This window comes from Prosopis cineraria, unplaced genomic scaffold (assembly GCF_029017545.1).
Source record: "Prosopis cineraria cultivar Desert tree isolate PC_DT_omini unplaced genomic scaffold, ASM2901754v1 PC388, whole genome shotgun sequence".
In the NCBI taxonomy this organism is placed as follows: domain Eukaryota; kingdom Viridiplantae; phylum Streptophyta; class Magnoliopsida; order Fabales; family Fabaceae; genus Prosopis; species Prosopis cineraria.
In genome coordinates this window covers 34,040-52,154 of record NW_026555715.1, presented here as the reverse complement: position 1 = coordinate 52,154, position 18,115 = coordinate 34,040, and the positions used below count along the sequence as shown (strand labels likewise).

Here is an 18,115-nt window from a genome sequence, read left to right as displayed (position 1 = left end):
ATGGTCTCTGCACCAAGAATTATATAGAAGAGGCTATATCTGTTTATAATCACATGGAAAGAATTGGTGCCCTCCAAATGTTACCACATACAGTTCTCTTATTTATGGTTTTGGCAAAATCTGGGACTTTGCTAGATGCTTCTAAGACGTGGAACAAAATGATAACTTGTGGTTGCCGTCCTATGTTGTGGTATATTCCTGCATGCTGGATGTCCTTTGTCAAAACTCTATGTTTAACCAAGCTAATCGTCTTATTGAGATCATGAACAATGATGGCTGTCCTCCAATGTTGTTACATTCAATACATTTATTAAGGGCTTGTGTGCCAAGGGACGAGTGGAATGGGCAATGGGTGTGCTTGATGTGATGGAGAAATATAAGTGCTCGCCTAATATCATAACATATAATGAGTTGTTGGACGGTTTATTTAGGGCTAACAGATTTAAAGAAGCCAGTGGGCTTATTAAGGAGTTGGAAGAGCTGGAGTTGGAACTAACTTCTGTTACTTATAATACTATAATGTATGGGTTCTCTAGTGTTTGGAATTCAAGAACAGTTTTTCCAGGTTTTCTCGGGAAAATGTTGGTGAGGAGCAAAGCCAGATACCACTACCATTATATAGTTATCTATGCATACTGTAAGTGGGGTAAGGTTAGAATGGCCACGCAACTTTTTGATAAACTTACAGAAGAAAAGGAATGGCATCCAGACATAGTTGCATATACTAGTCTTTTGTGTGGCATTTGTAATTCGTTAGGCATTGAAGAGGCCATTGTGTATCTTCATAAAATGACAACTGAAGGAATCTTTCCCAATATCGCTACTTGGAATGTCTTGGTTCACTGTTTCTTTACACAACTGGGTCATGTGGGACCAATTCGCATTCTGGATGATATTTTGGGGAATGGATAGCGCTCAGCTTTTTGCTCTGTCTTAATGATGATACTCATCTGCAGAGTGCAATGCGTATTCATCGGACACTTGCAAACAGGAGAAAGTGTTGGCAAATGACTCTGAAATCAAAGAAAACCTGGTGGGCCAGCTAATACTGACTGTGTTCTGGAATGAAAATAGAAAATGAAACATAGAAAATGAAGGGAATCATTACGAGAGGAAATGAAGGACCTGGATATTGTTCTCCCACACATTACATCCGAGAGTTGATGAAAGGAAAATGAATGAAAGGAGAGGTCTTCGCCTTGGTCGTGTCTAACTGTGATGACAGAATATATGAGGGGAGTCTATTTTACCTACTTTGGTTGGGGTATCGAAGGGAAAAGAAATTGTAGTTTGTTTGGAGCCCCCACAGGGAATGGATTTTCTTCTGTAGGTGGAGAATGAGGGGGATTGGCTTTCCTCCATTTTCTTTCCTCTTTAATTAGAAAAAGCAATTCAAACAACATTTAAGTGTCCTTTTGTTTCCAACATTTATCCCAATCAGAAACACCATAGAAGGGAGTGGGGAGAAAGTTGTTGTGGCACATGAAAGATTTTTTTATGTTTAAGCCCTTATATGCTGAAATTAATGGTTAGAAAAACTTTGAAGGTCCGATGGTTTACGAAAACTTTTTTCAGTGAAATCTGAGATACAAATCTTCTTTAGGATGGAAGATGTTGTACTTGCCTTGAGGTCCACTGGAGGTCAGGATCAAAGCTCCGTTTCATAACATCGCTCCTGCTTTAACTCTCATCAAGCTGTCAATGAGCGCATCTTTATACAATTCCCCAGTTACCACTAACTTGCATCTTCATTGTAAACTCTTCATTATTTAATACAATTTGCCTCATGGTAATGATCTTTTTCTTTATATTTTTATGGAGGAATAATACCATCAACTGTATTCTGGATGATGACGCTGCTTACTAACTATGAAACCAAGGACACCATGATGAACCCACAGTTGTCATCCAATATGCCCGAGTGACAACGTTGACTGATTTCTTCCCACCACATGTTTTGCCATGTACTTTCGTCCCTATTTTATGTTCTTTCTATAAAAAAATTACTCCTAACAGTTGCAATGTTCCAATGAACCATTCAACTGCAACAACTGTGTTATTCATTCCCCTATTCCTAGAAGTTTCCGAATTATGACGCTCATCTCGGGGTTGAATCAAGTTGCAGAAAGTTCGTTCATCTCTATCTTCTAAAGCTTATTTATTGTTACCTATATTGTCATGTCAAATGTTGAAAATGAGCACTAATTAAAAAAAAAATAATGTCATGATATTAAGTGATTTGGTTATTATCTAAATTATTTATCGGCTATGAAGACTTTTCAGTGTTTAAGACTTTTGAGTGATTAGAAAAGTGTCTTTTAGCCCAGCCCAGTTCCTTGAAGAAAATTTTTAAAGTCCAAGTTGAACGTTTTTAAATCTCGCAGTGTATATTGTATCTGTCTATCCATTGCATCGCATTTTCTTAGTAATCATCATCAAAATTCTATTCCTTTAATTTCACTCCAACCACAATTTGAGCAGTGTACAATATTTGTCAATTTGTTTTATGTTTTTTTTTTTAGGGAGAATGACACTATGGGACATGAATAATTATTTACGCGTACTCTTTGCTGTGTAAGAGGGTAATGAAACTTGTGCTATGATTTGATTCAAACTTCAGGGAATGCGTGTGTGTATATGTATTCATATCCATCCCAAGTTAATATCTCCTGGGCAACACACTGACCAAAGTTTCTACTTTTGTTACTACTGACGGAATTAATTAATAATTAAAATGTCATTGTTGTGTTGCGTTGACCAAATTTTATCAAATAGAAAATGTATCACCAGAAAAGTTCTATGTTGTGTGATGTCCTCCGGTAGAAAATTCAACAAGTTGTTAAAAACACATGAAAGAATTCTACACCGCATTATATATTAGAGGTATGCTTCTTGTGATCTTTAATGTTATCAGAGCCCAGCTATCTTCTCTGCAGTTTGTGAGGTCTTTGTCAACTCATCATGGGAACTCAAGCACCAAACTATGACTCGTATGCTGGCACTTCCACTAATACTGTATGACCCTTCTTTCTCCTTCCTACTGATAACATGCTTTTCTACGCTCTCTTTTCGTTTCATTTAATTCCTTTGTTCTTTAGTTCTGCTCCTATTTTTGTTTCTGCAAATTGTTCTAAATTTTCATGCCAAAAATTCAATGGAAGGAATACATATGACACACGTGCATGTGTAGTGAGAATACGTTTTTTAAGAATTTTTTTTCACTCAATGGTTCATGACGAACCCCTTGCTTTTTCATCTTCCCCAACTCGTGACCTCTTGCCCAGTAAGCTGGCTGTTGCAGCTTAAATCTTCGGATAATATGAAGTGATCAAGGGACGTAGCCAGAAAATTTTAGTGGGGGCGATAGTTTATTAACAATGTTTAAAAACTATTATTATAAGTACTTATTAAAAATAATGTAATAATAAATTTTAATAACTAATAAATGATCAAGAATATGATAATATTAAAATAAACATTACTTTAACATTGACAAAAAATATATATTATAATTATAAATAATTTTTAGTTAAAAGAATCATTTATTGTGAAAAGAATCATTTAGTTAAAAAAAATGTAAGGTATTTTTAACTGAATTTTACCCCTTATAAAGAGTTACTTGTGTTCAAATTAGCCTTATTTTATCATATTTACTTCTATTTAATAGGGTGTTTCACCTTAAAATAAATATGAATGATTTATTCAATAGGAGTACTTTTAAAAAATAATAATGATTACACTTTGAAAGATTAAAAATGCCTTACATTTTTAACATAGAATTCCTCAAAAAATGCCTTACATTTTTGAATGGAGAGAGTATATATATTTCAATAATAATTTCTTAGTCAAATATTTTTCTAAGTTCTATAAATAATATAAAAGGAGTAAAATAATTGAGAAACTTTTAAATTAAATTATTATCTATTTGAATAGGCTTGTTGGGAATGTCCAAATTTGGACCAATCTTATTTTATGTTGATCAGCACATCTGAGTAGGATTGGTAGGTTGTGTGCAGTTATTTTTTTAAAAAAAGGTTATGTGAGGCTAATATTTTATTAAAAAAAGGAAAAAATAATTATTTGGTTTCTATAATTATAACTCAATTAATAATCCTTGATCTTTAACTTGATGCATTTCAATTCTTATAGTTTTGATTCGGTTAAAATTAGTTTCTGTATTTTGACTTGATGCATCTGAATCCTTATAATTTTAACCATTTAAAAACATTAGTCTTTTCTAGAAATAACTTTGGTCTTTATAATTTTATTTTCTAAAATGTAAGAACCAATGTTTTAAATTGCTAACACTATACAGACTGAGTTGCTCTAAGTCATAGTTACATAAATAATATTTTAATCGAGTCAAAATTATAGAAATTGAATTGTATCAAATCAAAGTTTAAAGGATTGAGTTTTGATTGAATTAAAAATTAAATGATAATTTTCCTTAAAATAATCTCTTTCTTTCAATATGTCACTATCTAGTCATTATTTGACTTATAATCCTGCTACCACATGGTGTCAGAAAAAATGAATGTTGTGACTAATTAACTAGCAAGCATAACCATTTACCGCTTAATTCAATTGGTAAGAAAGTTATATCAACTTAACTAGAGGTCTAGAATTTGACTCCTGAGAATGCAGCTGCATATGGAAGGGTTTGCCCACTTGAAAGGGTCACACAAGTGATCGATCTGGATCAGAATGGGCACTGTCAAGTTCCTTTACCTCAAGTGGGGTAGACTCGGGCTACTGGGTGCCATCTGCCAAAAAGAAAAAAAAACAGCAAGCATAAAAGAATGATTCTGGGGTTAATTATATATTTGCTCAAACAATCATATAATTTGCGTGTTCTATGATTCTATCCGGTGAGGCAAGAGCAAGGAAGGTCATGCCATTATGGGCTAGTAATATCTTCTGACTTCAGAGTTTGCCATACTTTATTTTCTTATGTCACACTCAATGTCTCTTCCTTCTATATTTTACTAGCCAGCTAGGTGACAACCTGTCCTTCCCTCAGTATGTGATGTGTGTGTGGTGTGTGTGTGTGTAGAGAGAGAGAGAGAGAGTTTTTTTTTTTTTTTTGAGCAAAGAGAGAGAGTTGTTACTCAAAATCGATGAATTATGTACACCATGTTCAGAAACTCGTTGAAAATAGGAATTCGCAACTTTCAAGATATAGTCGCTCTCATATTGCTTTGGTTAAAAAATCAAAGCTGCACACACTAATTAATCACTGCCAGGGAAACATGCAAAATTTCATTTGAATTCTGGTTTTATGAAGGGTAAAGTTTATAAAGAAGTTTGATTAACCTATTTAACAGAAAGATAAGCACTTTGCAGACTAAGAATAGCCTTTGCTTTCGTGTTGTACCTCCAAAAAGTTTGTGAGTTCCCTGAGTGTGTTGTTTGCTTTTGATAAGACGAACCATTGGACTCGCATGTAAATGAAAAATGGCCTCCCTTACCTTTATGATTCTACAGTTACTTTTGATGCCCCAGGAAAAGTCAACCCCCACAAGTACGTACCAAAATCCAGCTCCTTCTCAGTTTTTAAATGCCACCCAAATTGAATTTTTCTGATTCATTGCATATCTATTCTTATATACCTCTGTTCTTATGAATAAGATGAATTGTCTATTCAATAGTTTGATGAAACATTAGCAAGCCAGAAGGAAATTGATGATTGGCTTCCAGTTACGTCTTCGAGAAATGCGAAATGGTACTACTCAACTTTTCACAACGTTACGACCATAGTTGGAGCTGGTGTACTCAGTTTCCCTTATGGCATGGCCAACTAGGATGGATGGTAAGAGTATTCAAACCCCGATTGCATTAATTTTAGCCCCATGTCTTTGGAATTTTTCTAACATGATCTCGTCCCATGATCGTGCAACAACCAAAAAAAAATCCTGCATACACTTGTGCATGCCAAGCGTTTGAAGGTTTTATGATTCCAATATTGTTTTGTGCAGGGGTCCTGGTGTGACTGTACTAGTCCTCTCATGGATCATTACACTATATACTCTCTGGCAAATGGTGGAGATGCATGAAATGGTTCCGGGAAGACGTTTTGACAGATACCATGAACTGGGTCAGTATGCTTTTGGTGAAAAGCTGGGCCTATTTATTGTGGTGCCCCAGCAACTTCTCGTTGAAGTTGGTGTAAGCATTGTCTACATGGTTACTGGAGGACTGTCATTGCAGAAGTTCCACCGCACCGTCTGTCCTGGCTGTGATGAGATCAAAGTGTCCTATTTCATTATGATTTTCGCCTCTGCTCAATTTGTATTATCCCATCTCCCCAACTTCAATGCTATTTCTGGTGTATCTTTGGCAGCTGCAATCATGTCCTTGAGGTATGTACATCCATGTCCCTTGTTTTATCTATGCAGCTTCCTTTAATTAGATATAAGGAACCACACGATCAGCAGTGTTTGATTTGTTCTATTTCTTTGTCCTACAGTTGTTGTACAATTGCCTGGGCAGCGTGTTTAAAACACGGTATTGTAGACAATGTAGATTATAAGTATAGATCAGATCTTAGTAATGCAGGGAATGTGTTAAACTTCTTTAATGCCCTTGGCACTGTGGCTTTTGGCTTTGCTGGACACAATGTGGTTCTGGAAATCCAAGCAACAATCCCATCTACACCAGAGAATCCATCCAAGGGTCCTATGTGGAGAGGAGTCATTGTGGCCTATATAATCGTGGGCTGTGTGCTATTTCCCAGTTGCTCTAATTGGTTATTGGGGTTTTTGGAAATCAGGTTGGGCGACGAAAATATTCTCATTGAATTAAAGACACCAGAATGGCTCATTGCCATGGCTAACATGTTTGTCGTTATCCATTTAATTGGAAGCTATCAGGTGATGAACACACACACACACACACACACACACACCACCACATATGATTCCTTCTGCTTGCTGCAAAGCACCTAAAGCAATATATTCCTGGTTTTTCTGTGTTTCTTAGATTTTTGCAATGGCAGTGTGTTTGACATGATTGAAACGGTGTTGGTGAGGAAACTGAGATTCAGACCTACTAATTTCTTCGTTTTGTTGTGCGTAATGTATATGTGGGTGAGTATAACTCTTAGGAGTTTCTACAATATTTTCAATGGATCTATGTTTGAATCCATAAACCGACTTCATTTAGTGGGACAAGGTTATTGTTATTATTGTTGTGTGTTTTGATTCGTGAGAGTACATTGACATCCTTTCATTGCAGCCTACACAATGTTTATTGCTATCACCTTCCCATTCTTCAATGGTCTCCTAGGGTTTTTCGGAGGATTTGCTTTTGCCCCAACAACTTACTTTGTAAGTCTCTTGAATGTTTAAAAAGTTGAATCTCGTAAGATCTCTCCTGAGGATTAACATTTGGCTTAACAATTTATGTTCTTTCAACTTTCAGCTGCCTTGCATAATATGGCTTACAATCCGGAACCCAAAGAGATTTAGCTTGTCTTGGTGGACTAACTGGGTGTGTTGGGAATTTTTCTTCTGACGGTATTAATTATTTGCTGCCCTTTTTGATGAATATATGGAATTAAATGGATTGATTTCAGATTTGCATTTCGCTTGGAGTGAGCTTAATGATCGTCGCACCAATTGGAGGACTGAGGGCAATCATAACTGAAGCCAAGACGTACCACTTTTACTCTTAAGTTAACATTCACACTCTCTGGCGAAAGAGTGATGTGTAGCATATGCAAATGAATCGAAACGAATGAAGCTGATGGTCCTGAGGTGGAGCCAATGACTCGTTTATTGGGGTTCGCCTGCAAATCTATCAACCAGTTGATGGAAAAGAAAACTATGGCCAGAGGGATTCTGTTACACAGATGTACATTATATTTGTAGCTTTCTATTACGAGTACATGTTGGTTGTGTTTCATCAGGGAAAACTAGAACTTTTATTCCTTTAATTATCACTCCAATTACGATTAGAGCAGTGTCCATTATTTGTCAATTTTGTTGATCTTTACGATATTTCTATATTCAGTTATGCATTCCAACACCACCAACTTCTAAAAGAGAGAACATAAAAAAAAAAAAACACACACACACACACACACAAGGGAAATTTAGAGTTGAACAAGAGATGGTAGAACTTCTGATGCTTGCAACCGACAATATCATTTTCAGTTTCTAAGCCTACACAGGCATTTAAATATGGACTGACTCATGTTTGCTTTTGTTCTTTCTTTGAAGGGAGGATGATACTTTAGACCTTGTTAAAGAGAAATAGTTATTTATGCAGCTGTTTCCGTAAGGCAATATCTTTTTGGCCAGAAATAAGAACGTATTTTAACCATTATTTTTAACATCAGATCAAATGTCAAACTAAAATACTAGTGGTTTACCGTTTGCATGGTCAAATTAGTTGGACTAATGGTCAAACCAATAACATAATAATTAAATTAAAAATATATACATATATATAATATAAATATAAAATTACTACATAATTTAAAACTAAATCCAAATATTTCAAGTTAATTATGAGTTAATAAATTTCATAACACCAACGTAACATTAAATGATTCAAATACCAACACTCATAATAGATATTTTTATACTAATTTAGATTTTTTTAACCTGAGTATTTATTTAGATTAATACATATAAAAAGAATGACAATGATTTATCAAAGAAGGTGTCCAAAAAAAGTGAAAACAAAGGTATTATTTTGATTATTTTGATGCAAGGTTAACATTGGAATAAAGTGCATAAACTAAATTCATTGTTATCTTGTCAAAGTGTCTAAAAAGTGGGGGAGGTTTTTTTAGGGTTAAAACTGGAACAAAGTGAAAAGAAATAAGGTGCCTGATTTTTACAAAACCACTTTGATTCATGGTTTTTTAAGTGTTTTGGGTCCAACCATAGGTTCCAAGTAACCTAATCCAATTCAAAAGTTACAACAATTTTGTGGTTCAAAGTAAACCAAAATAAGAACTAATTGGCGGTCCAACTGATTGGATTATCCAGTTTGGTTCAGTTTTAATTGAAATTATTGATTGAAACCTATGCCGTAAGTTTGATACAAACTTGAGAGTTTATTTTGTTTCATGTCCATCCCAAGTTAATATCTCCTAGCCAAAGTATATTTTCTAGTTATGTTTGGAAACGGTGATGATCAATTTAGACGACATTTATGTTTTATAAGGGTTTCTGGGTCATGCTTCTAGGTAGAAAACACTCCCATCTGTGCTAAATGTTGTAGGAGCGAGTTAAAGAGTTTGTTTTGGTTGGAAATGTAAAACCCCAATTAAACGCGTACAATGAAGAGTAGTTTCCATTTTCCAATGTAAATAATTTACAAAAAAAAAAGAAAGAAATACCTTGGAAAAATCAACACACATTTTTTATATTTACTTATATCCTTAATTTATGTGAATTAGTAATCTAGCCCCTACATGAGGGAATACCAGATTTACAACTGTCTGCAATCTGTCGATGGGATGTTTAAGGCACAAGGAAGTCTTTTTGGCGGAATACAATTTAGTCTTTCCATTGCAAAATTGGATAATTTGGAACTCAGATGAAATGGAGAATCAAAGGGAAAATAAATTTATACTTGCCTGGATTGGATTTTCTTCTCTATGCGGAGAATAAGGGGGATTGGCCTTCCTCCATTTTCTTTCCTCTTTAATTAGAAATAGCGATTCAAAATGAATTAATTTGTCAGATGGTTTACAAAAACCTTTTTCTGCGAAATCCCAGATTCATAACATTGCTTTGCTTTGACTCTCATCAAGTTATCAATGAACGCATCTTTACTGTCAAAGAGAGAGAAAAAATTGGATTCCAAAAGTCTACCCAGTGTGTATTATCCAACCAAGTGAAATTCAACAAATCTGATGTCAGAGAATGCTGTTAATAAAGTCCAATAGGCCCGAGCGACACGTTGACAAGTCTGATTTCTTCCCACCGTATTGTTTTGCCACGTACTTTCTTCCTTATTTTATATTCTTTACATAAAAAAAATCACTCCTAACAGTTGACAATGTTCTAAAACTTATGACAAACCATTCAACTGCAACAACTGTGTTACTCAATCCCCTATTCCTAGAAGTTTCCGAATCAAATTGCCGCAGGTTCGTGCGTCTCCTCTATCTTCTAAAGCTTATTTAATGTTTCTATATTGTCAATGTCAAATGTTGAATTTAAGCACTAATATAAAGAAAATAGTGTCATGATCCTAAATGATTTGGTTGTTATCTAAATTATTGATCGGCTGTTTTATGTTTTTTCTTTTTAGGGAGAATGGCACTTTGGGACGAGAGTAAATTATTATGTGTAACTCTTTGCCGTGTAAGAAGGTAATGAAACTTGTGCCATGATTTGATTCAAACTTCAGTGTATGTGTATATTACATTTTCATGTCCATCCCAAGTTACTATGTCCCGTGCAATACACTGGCCAAAGTTTCTACTGATGTCATTATTGATGGAATTATTTATTAATAATAAAAATGTGTCATTGAGGGTCCGTTTGGATTTCAGTTGGGTATAATAGATATGAAAATAATTGATTAAGTGGTAGATTTTAATTAATTGATTATGTTATGACGCAATTTGTTTGGATACTATTTTTCTAAAATGATTTTAACAAAATTGAAGATATTTGGATAATTTAATCAAAATTAATTTTTACCTATATAAATTACTATATAATTTAATTTTTAAATATCAAATATTATTTTTTTAAATATACAAAAATTTAAATTTTATTAAGGAAAAAAGAAAAAAGAAGAGAGTTTAATTTTATTTGTATTAAATTATGTGCTTCTTTGTAATTTTTCTTGGGCTTATTTTTATAATTTTCCCAACTTTTTTACAAACGTTTATCAAGAAGCTATCAAAGTAGCTTACGGGGAAAACGTGCATATGGGGGTCAAAATTGATTTTCGTCTTTTCTGACCGTTTGGCTAATTTACTGAAGAAATCGATTTTGGAGGAGGAAAATTTTTTTTCCTCTATCCAAACACACACTGAGGTGTTGCGTTGACCAAATTGTATGAAATAGAAAAATTATCACTAGCGAAAGTTCTATGTAATGCGTTGTCTCCTCCGGGAGAAAAGTCAACGAATTATTAAAAATGACATAAAGGAAATTGTACAGTGAGTTATATATGGAGGTATGCTTCTTGTGAGATCTCATCTCTGGAAATATCAGTTTGTGAGATCTGACTCAACATGGGAACTCAAGCACAAAACGATGAGTCGTATGCAGGCACTTCCACTAATATCGTATGACCCTTCTTTCTCCCTCTCCTTCTGTAACATGCTTTTCATTTCATTAATTCCCTGCTGGCTTTTTTCCTTTGCTCCTATCTTTGTTTCTGCAAATTCTTCTAAGTTTTCATGCTAACAAATCAATGGAAGCAATATATATATATCTATATATATATAGCGAGAATATCGTTATTTTAAGAAAAATTATTTTCACTCAATGGTTCATGACGAACCCCGTCCTTTTTCATCTTCCACCGGTAAGCTGCCTCTGCCTGTGGCTGCTTAAATCTTCTGATCATATGAAGCGATCGAGGGACAAATGACCAGAAAATTTTAGTGGGGGTGATAGTTTATTAATAATGTTTAAAATTATTATTATTATTTTTAAAAATAATGTAATGATAACTTTTAATACTAATAAATGATCGAGAATAAAATAATATTAAAGTAAACATTGAGAAGAAGTATATATTATAATTATAAATAATTTTTAGTTAAAAAGATTATTTATTGTGAAAAGAATTTTGTTTTTTCATATATATATATATATATATTTCAATAATAATTTCTCGGTCAGATATTTTCCAAATCTGTATAAATAACAGAAAAGAAGTAAATATTTGAGAGAAACTTTTAAATTAAATTACTATCATTCATGCGTCATGTAGGGAAGATGATATCAAGTTATTTTCAAACTTTGTCAAAAAAAAAGGTAATTTTCAAAACTATATTATTAAAGTCACATGAACTTTACGTAATCTCCCTGACCGAGGAGGCTTGTTGGGAATGTCAAAATTTGGATCAGTCTTCTATTTTTATCTTGATAAGAGGTTGTGTGCGGTTTTATTCTTCTTCTTCTTCTTGAAGGTTATGTGAGGTTAATCTATTATTTAAAAAAAACAAGGAAAAATAATCACTTAGTTTTTATAATTTTAAATTTAAATTTAAACTTAATGTATTTTAATCTTGATAGTTTTAATTCAATTAAAACTTAATTCCTGAACTTTATTTTTATAAAGATTGATGCAATTCATTTTTATAGTTTTAGTCATTTAAAATATTAGTTTTTTTCATTAATTTATATAAGAACCAGCATTTTAAATTGTTAATTGTACCAAGTCAATGTTTAGTAAATACATTTTAACCTAATTAAAATTATATGAATTGAGTTATACCAAGTCAAAATTTTGGATTAAGCTTTTATTGAGTTAAAATTATAGAAATTAAATAATTAATTTTTTTAAAATAATCTTTCTTTCAATATATCAATCTCTTGTCATTATTTGACTTATAAATATAAATCCAGCTACTAACGGCATCATAAAAAGTGAATGTTGTGAATTATGACCAATTAAGTAGCATGTGATTGGTTCAATTGCTATGAAAGTTGTACCAACTTAATTAAAATTGGGTCTTGAATTTGACTCTTAAGAATACAATTGATTCTAATGCTTGATGGAAGAGCTTGTCGCTCGAAAGGGTTGCACAATTGCTTAATCTTAACTAGGATGGATCCTGTTAAGTTTTTTTAGCTTGAGTTGGGTAGAGTCTAAATGCGAGACGTAGAACAAAAAAACTAGCAAGCATTAAAAAATGATTAGGGTTAATTATGTATTTGCTCAAACAATCGTATAACTTGTGTAGTGTGTTCTATGATTCTATCCCGAGAGGCAAGAACAAGGAAGGTTATGAGCTAGTATTGCTATTATATTCAGATTTCAGAGTTGGCCATACTTTTTTTTTTCTTATGTCACACACAACTCCCTTCCTTCTATATTTTATTAGCCAACTAGGCGATAACCTGTCCTCCTTTATGTATACGATGTTTCGAAACGGTAGAGGGGTGTCTTTACTTTTTTCCACCCATTTTCCTCTACTTTTTCAATCTCCATCATTATTAATTTATCATTTAAAACAATTATTTAGTAAAATAATTTAAATATTTTATCATTTAAAAAAATTATTTAATAAAATAATTTAAATAGTAGAAATTGAAAAAATGAAGAAAAATGAAGAAAAAAAAAAGTGAAAAGACTCCACTTCCATTTGGAAACTAGAAACTCATTGAAAATAGGATTTCACGACTTTCAAGATAAAGTTGCTCTCACGTTGCTTTGGTTAAAAAACCAAAGCTAAACACGCCAATTAATCATTTCGGGCAAACATGAGAGTTTCATTTGAATTCTAGCTTTATGAAGGAAAAAGTTTATAGAGAGGTTTAATTAACCGATTAACCTATCGAACATAAAGATAAGCACTTCACAGGCTAGCGAATCGCCTTTGCTTTTGTATTGTACCTCCGAAAAGTTTGGGAGTTCCTTGAGTGCGTTGTTTGCTTTTGATAAGACGAACTATTGGACTCGCATGCAAATGAAAAATGGCCTCCCTCACCTTTATGATTCCACAATTACTTTTCATGCCCCGGGAAAAGCCAACCCCTTCAAGTACATGCCAATATCCAGCTCTTTCTTAGTTTTTAAATGCCACCAAAATTGAATTTTTCTGATTCATTGCATATCTATTCTTATATACCTCTGTTCTTATGAATAAGATGAATTGTATGTTCAATAGTTTGATGAAACATTAGCAAGCCAGAAGGAAATTGATGATTGGCTTCCAGTTACTTCTTCGAGAAATGCGAAATGGTACTACTCAGCTTTTCACAACGTTACCGCCATGATTGGAGCTGGTGTACTCAGTTTCCCTTATGACATGGCTCAGCTAGGATGGTAAGAGTATTCGAACCCCAACTACGTTAATTTTAGCACCATTTCTTTGCAAATTTGCTAACATTATCTCATCCCATTATCACGCAACCAAAAAATAAAAAAAAATAAAATAAAATCCAGCGTGTGTAAATTCAAGCACACTTGTGCCCACCAAGTGTATGTTGATTTGATAATTACGATTTGTTTTCCTACAGGGGTCCTGGCGTGACTGTACTAGTCCTCTCATGGATCATTACACTGTATACTCTCTGGCAAATGGTGGAGATGCATGAAATGGTCCCGGGAAGACGTTTTGACAGATACCATGAACTGGGTCAGTATGCTTTTGGTGAAAAGCTGGGCCTCTATATTGTGGTGCCTCAGCAACTTCTTGTTGAAGTTGGTGTAAACATTGTCTACATGGTCACTGGAGGAGAGTCATTGAAGAAGTTCCACGAAACGGTTTGTCCTGGCTGCGATAAGATCAAATTGCCCTATTTCATTATGATCTTCGCCTCTGCTCAATTTGTACTATCCCATCTCCCCAACTTCAACGCTATTTCTGGTGTGTCTTTGGCAGCCGCAGTCATGTCCTTGAGGTACATGCGTCCATGTCCCTTCTTTTATCTTTGCAGCTTCAATTAATTAGATAGAAGAGACCAAACGATAAGCAGTAAGTTTGATTTGTTCTATTTTTGTCCTACAGTTATTGTACAATTGCCTGGGCAGCATGTTTAAAGCAGGATATTGTACACAAAGTAGATAAGTATAGATTAGATCATAGTACTGCAGGGAATGTGTTAAACTTCTTTAATGCCCTCGGCAATGTGGCTTTTGCCTATGCTGGACACAACGTGGTGCTGGAAATCCAAGCAACAATCCCCTCTACACCAGAGAAACCATCCAAGGGTCCTATGTGGAGAGGAGTGGTTGCGGCCTATATAATCGTGGCTGTGTGCTATGTACCAGTTGCTCTCATTGGTTATTGAGTTTTTGGAAATGAGGTTCGAGACGAAAATATTCTCATTGCATTAAAGTCACCAGCATGGCTTATTGCCATGGCTAACATGTTTGTCGTCATCCATTTAATTGGAAGCTATCAGGTGATGAAGATACATACATATACTTTGATATAAATGATTCCTTCTATTCTACTCACTGCAAAGCACCTAAAGCAATATATTTATGGTTTTTCTGTTTTTCTTGGTCTAGATTTATGCAATGGCAGTGTTTGACATGATTGAAACGGTGTTGGTGAGGAAACTGAAATTCAGACCTACTAAATTTCTTCGTTTTGTTGTGCGTAATGTATATGTGGGTAAGTATAACTCTTAGGGGTTTGTAACATTTTCAATGGATACGCTTTGATTCGTAAGAGTACATTCATATATATACTTTCATTGCAGCGTGCACGATGTTTGTTGCTATCACCTTCCCATTCTTCAATGGTCTCCTAGGGTTTTTTGGAGGATTTGCTTTTGCCCCAACAACATACTTTGTAAGTGTCTTGAATGTTTGAAAAGTTGAATCTAGCGAGATCTCCCCTGAGGATTAACATTCGGCTTAACAATTTATGTTCTCTCAACTTTCAGCTGCCCTGCATCATATGGCTTACAATCCGCAATCCAAAGAGATTTAGCTTGTCTTGGTGGACTAACTGGGTATGTTGGGAATTTTTCTTTTGATGGTATTAAACATTTGTCCTTTTTGATTACTATATGGAATTAAATGGATTGATCTCAGATTTGCATTTTGCTTGGAGTGAGCTTAATGATCGTGGCACCTATTGGAGGACTGAGGGCAATCATAACTAAAGCCAAGGACTACCACTTTTACTCTTAAGTTAACATTCACTCTCTGATGAAAGAGTGATGTGTAGCAGATGCAAATAAATCCTAGTAGAAACGAATGAAGATGATGGTGCTGAAGTGGAGCCGATGACTTGTTTATTAGGGTTCACCTGCAAATCTTCACGATTGAAATAGGTTACTCATGAATAATCTATCAATCAGTTGAAGGAAAAGAAAACTATGGCCAGAGGGATTTTAATTTGTTACACATATACCTTATATCTGTAGCTTTCTATTATTATGAGAACGTGTTGGTTGCATTTCTTCTGGGAAAGGTAGAATTTTTATTCCTTTAATTTATTACTCCAATCACATCAAGAACAGAGTCCAATATTTGTCAATTTTGTTGATCTGTATTGTATTCCTATTATTTAACTATGTATTCCAAGACCACCAGCTTCTGAAAAGAACAAACTAAAAAAAAAAAAACAGAGAGGGATTTATAAGTGAATAAGAGATAGCAAGACTTGCGAACGTTTGTATCAGTTTCTAAGCCTACACAAGCATTTGAACAAGAGAAATCTGACTGACTCGTGTATGTTTGTTTTATGTTCTCTCTGTTTAGGGAGAATAATGATACTTTGGACCTTGTAAATCTACTAATTATTTGTGTAACTCCTTTGATAAAGAAGGTAATGAAACCTATGCCATGACTTGATTCAGACTTCAGAGCATAGTTTTGTTTCATGTCCATCCCAAGTGGTTACAGATATGGGTTCTGGGTTGTGCTTCTAAGGCATGAGCAAGTGGTTAGAGATGTGGGAACTGTCGTATCTGTTTTCGGTGTCGTATGTTTTTCTAAGGCAAGAGCAAGTCTTTTCTTTTGTGTGTGATACATTTTTGTCTTTCCATTGCAAAAGTAGATAATCTGGAACGCAGAAAAAAACGCAAGCAGCTTTAGAATGAGAAACATCATGTGGAAGAGATTATCTGTCCAAGAAATACGAGGGATATACAGAGAGCTAGTAGGGGTGCTCCCCCCCCCCCCCCCGGGGAACAAAATACTCATCTCTTTGTAAAAATTTACTATTGTGTTTTATGAATTGGTTAAAAAAATTGTGTAGGTAAACCTTGCCCCACGTTAAGTAGAAGAAGAAAATTTGGCCCCTCCAGAACATAATCCTAGACCCGTCATTACATGGAAAGGAACATGTAGTAACAATGTTTTCTGTCACTGTGACATCAATGCAGGAAATGTAATTTTCAGATGTATTCCGAATGCTGTGGAAGAAATAGAGGATTAGGAGGCTGGGTAATATAATAGCTATGACATACCTAAGGATTCTTGGTCTCATTCAAGATTTCTGATTCATGATGGTAGGGAAACTGCATCATAAGCCTCATGAAAACTATTGCCCCTGATAACAACTATTCCCTTTCTTTCAAAAATCTGAGACATTATTTTTAAGGATAGATTTCAATGCATAATTAAAGAGCTTTTTCTAAAAATATCCTTAATAAATAAATCACTCAATATTTTATAAGAAGTAAGACATTCTGTTAAATAAAGGTAAATATAAAACAATGACATTAGGTTAAAGATAATTAACTAACTTTTTGTGAATATAATTTGATTAAAAATACCTTATACTTTTGAATGGAATAAATATTCATTAATGATATGCGGATTCATAATTAGTGGACTGAATTTCTAATGTTAGATGTTAAAAGAAAAATTAATCATTTAATCCTTCAACTTTTAACTTGATCGTGACTTAATCTCTTAAGTTTGGTCTATCTAAAAAATTTATCATTGTCGTTAATGGATCAAGGTAGATCATGTTTATTTAGTTATGTGTCACTAACTAGGTTAACTTTGTTAATTTTTTCTTATGTGGCCTCCAAATTAGCATAACCTCATATATTCAATGTGGAAACTAATTAAAAAATCAAAAGCAAAAAAAAAAAAAACCAAATTTGTAAAACACCAAGCTGAGATCAACAACTCCAAGACGCAAAGCTGAACACATGAACTTGATATTTTGTTTTCGTTTTTCTCATTATATAAATTCAAAAGGTCTAGGGAGAATGATAAAAATGGGGATTTGAATGCCAGTCCAAGTCATATTAATTTTTTCATATGTTAAATCTTCAATTTCTGATATTGCCTTGATCTAGAATGCCATTGGAATGTCAGAATCCATGAAATTGAAAATCAAAATCCATGAATCCAAAAATAATAACTATAAACAAGATTTCTCTAATTTAGAAACCCAAATCTCACTTTGGTTCTGTCACCGTTAAATTGATTTAAAGACAATTAATTAATTTATTGTGAGTGTAATTCAATTAAAAATGACACATACTTTTGA

At 33.9% G+C, this 18,115-nt stretch overlaps 3 pseudogenes; all 3 read left to right on the top strand.

Moving 5' to 3' along the window:
- The first annotated feature begins 23 nt into the window (after positions 1 to 23).
- LOC129296691 (pentatricopeptide repeat-containing protein At3g48810-like) lies at positions 24 to 912 on the top strand (annotated as a pseudogene).
- A 2,009-nt stretch (positions 913 to 2,921) lies between these two features.
- Positions 2,922 to 7,954, top strand: LOC129296696 (lysine histidine transporter 1-like; annotated as a pseudogene).
- A 3,199-nt stretch (positions 7,955 to 11,153) lies between these two features.
- On the top strand, positions 11,154 to 16,261 carry LOC129296695 (lysine histidine transporter 1-like; annotated as a pseudogene).
- The last annotated feature ends 1,854 nt before the right edge of the window (positions 16,262 to 18,115 follow it).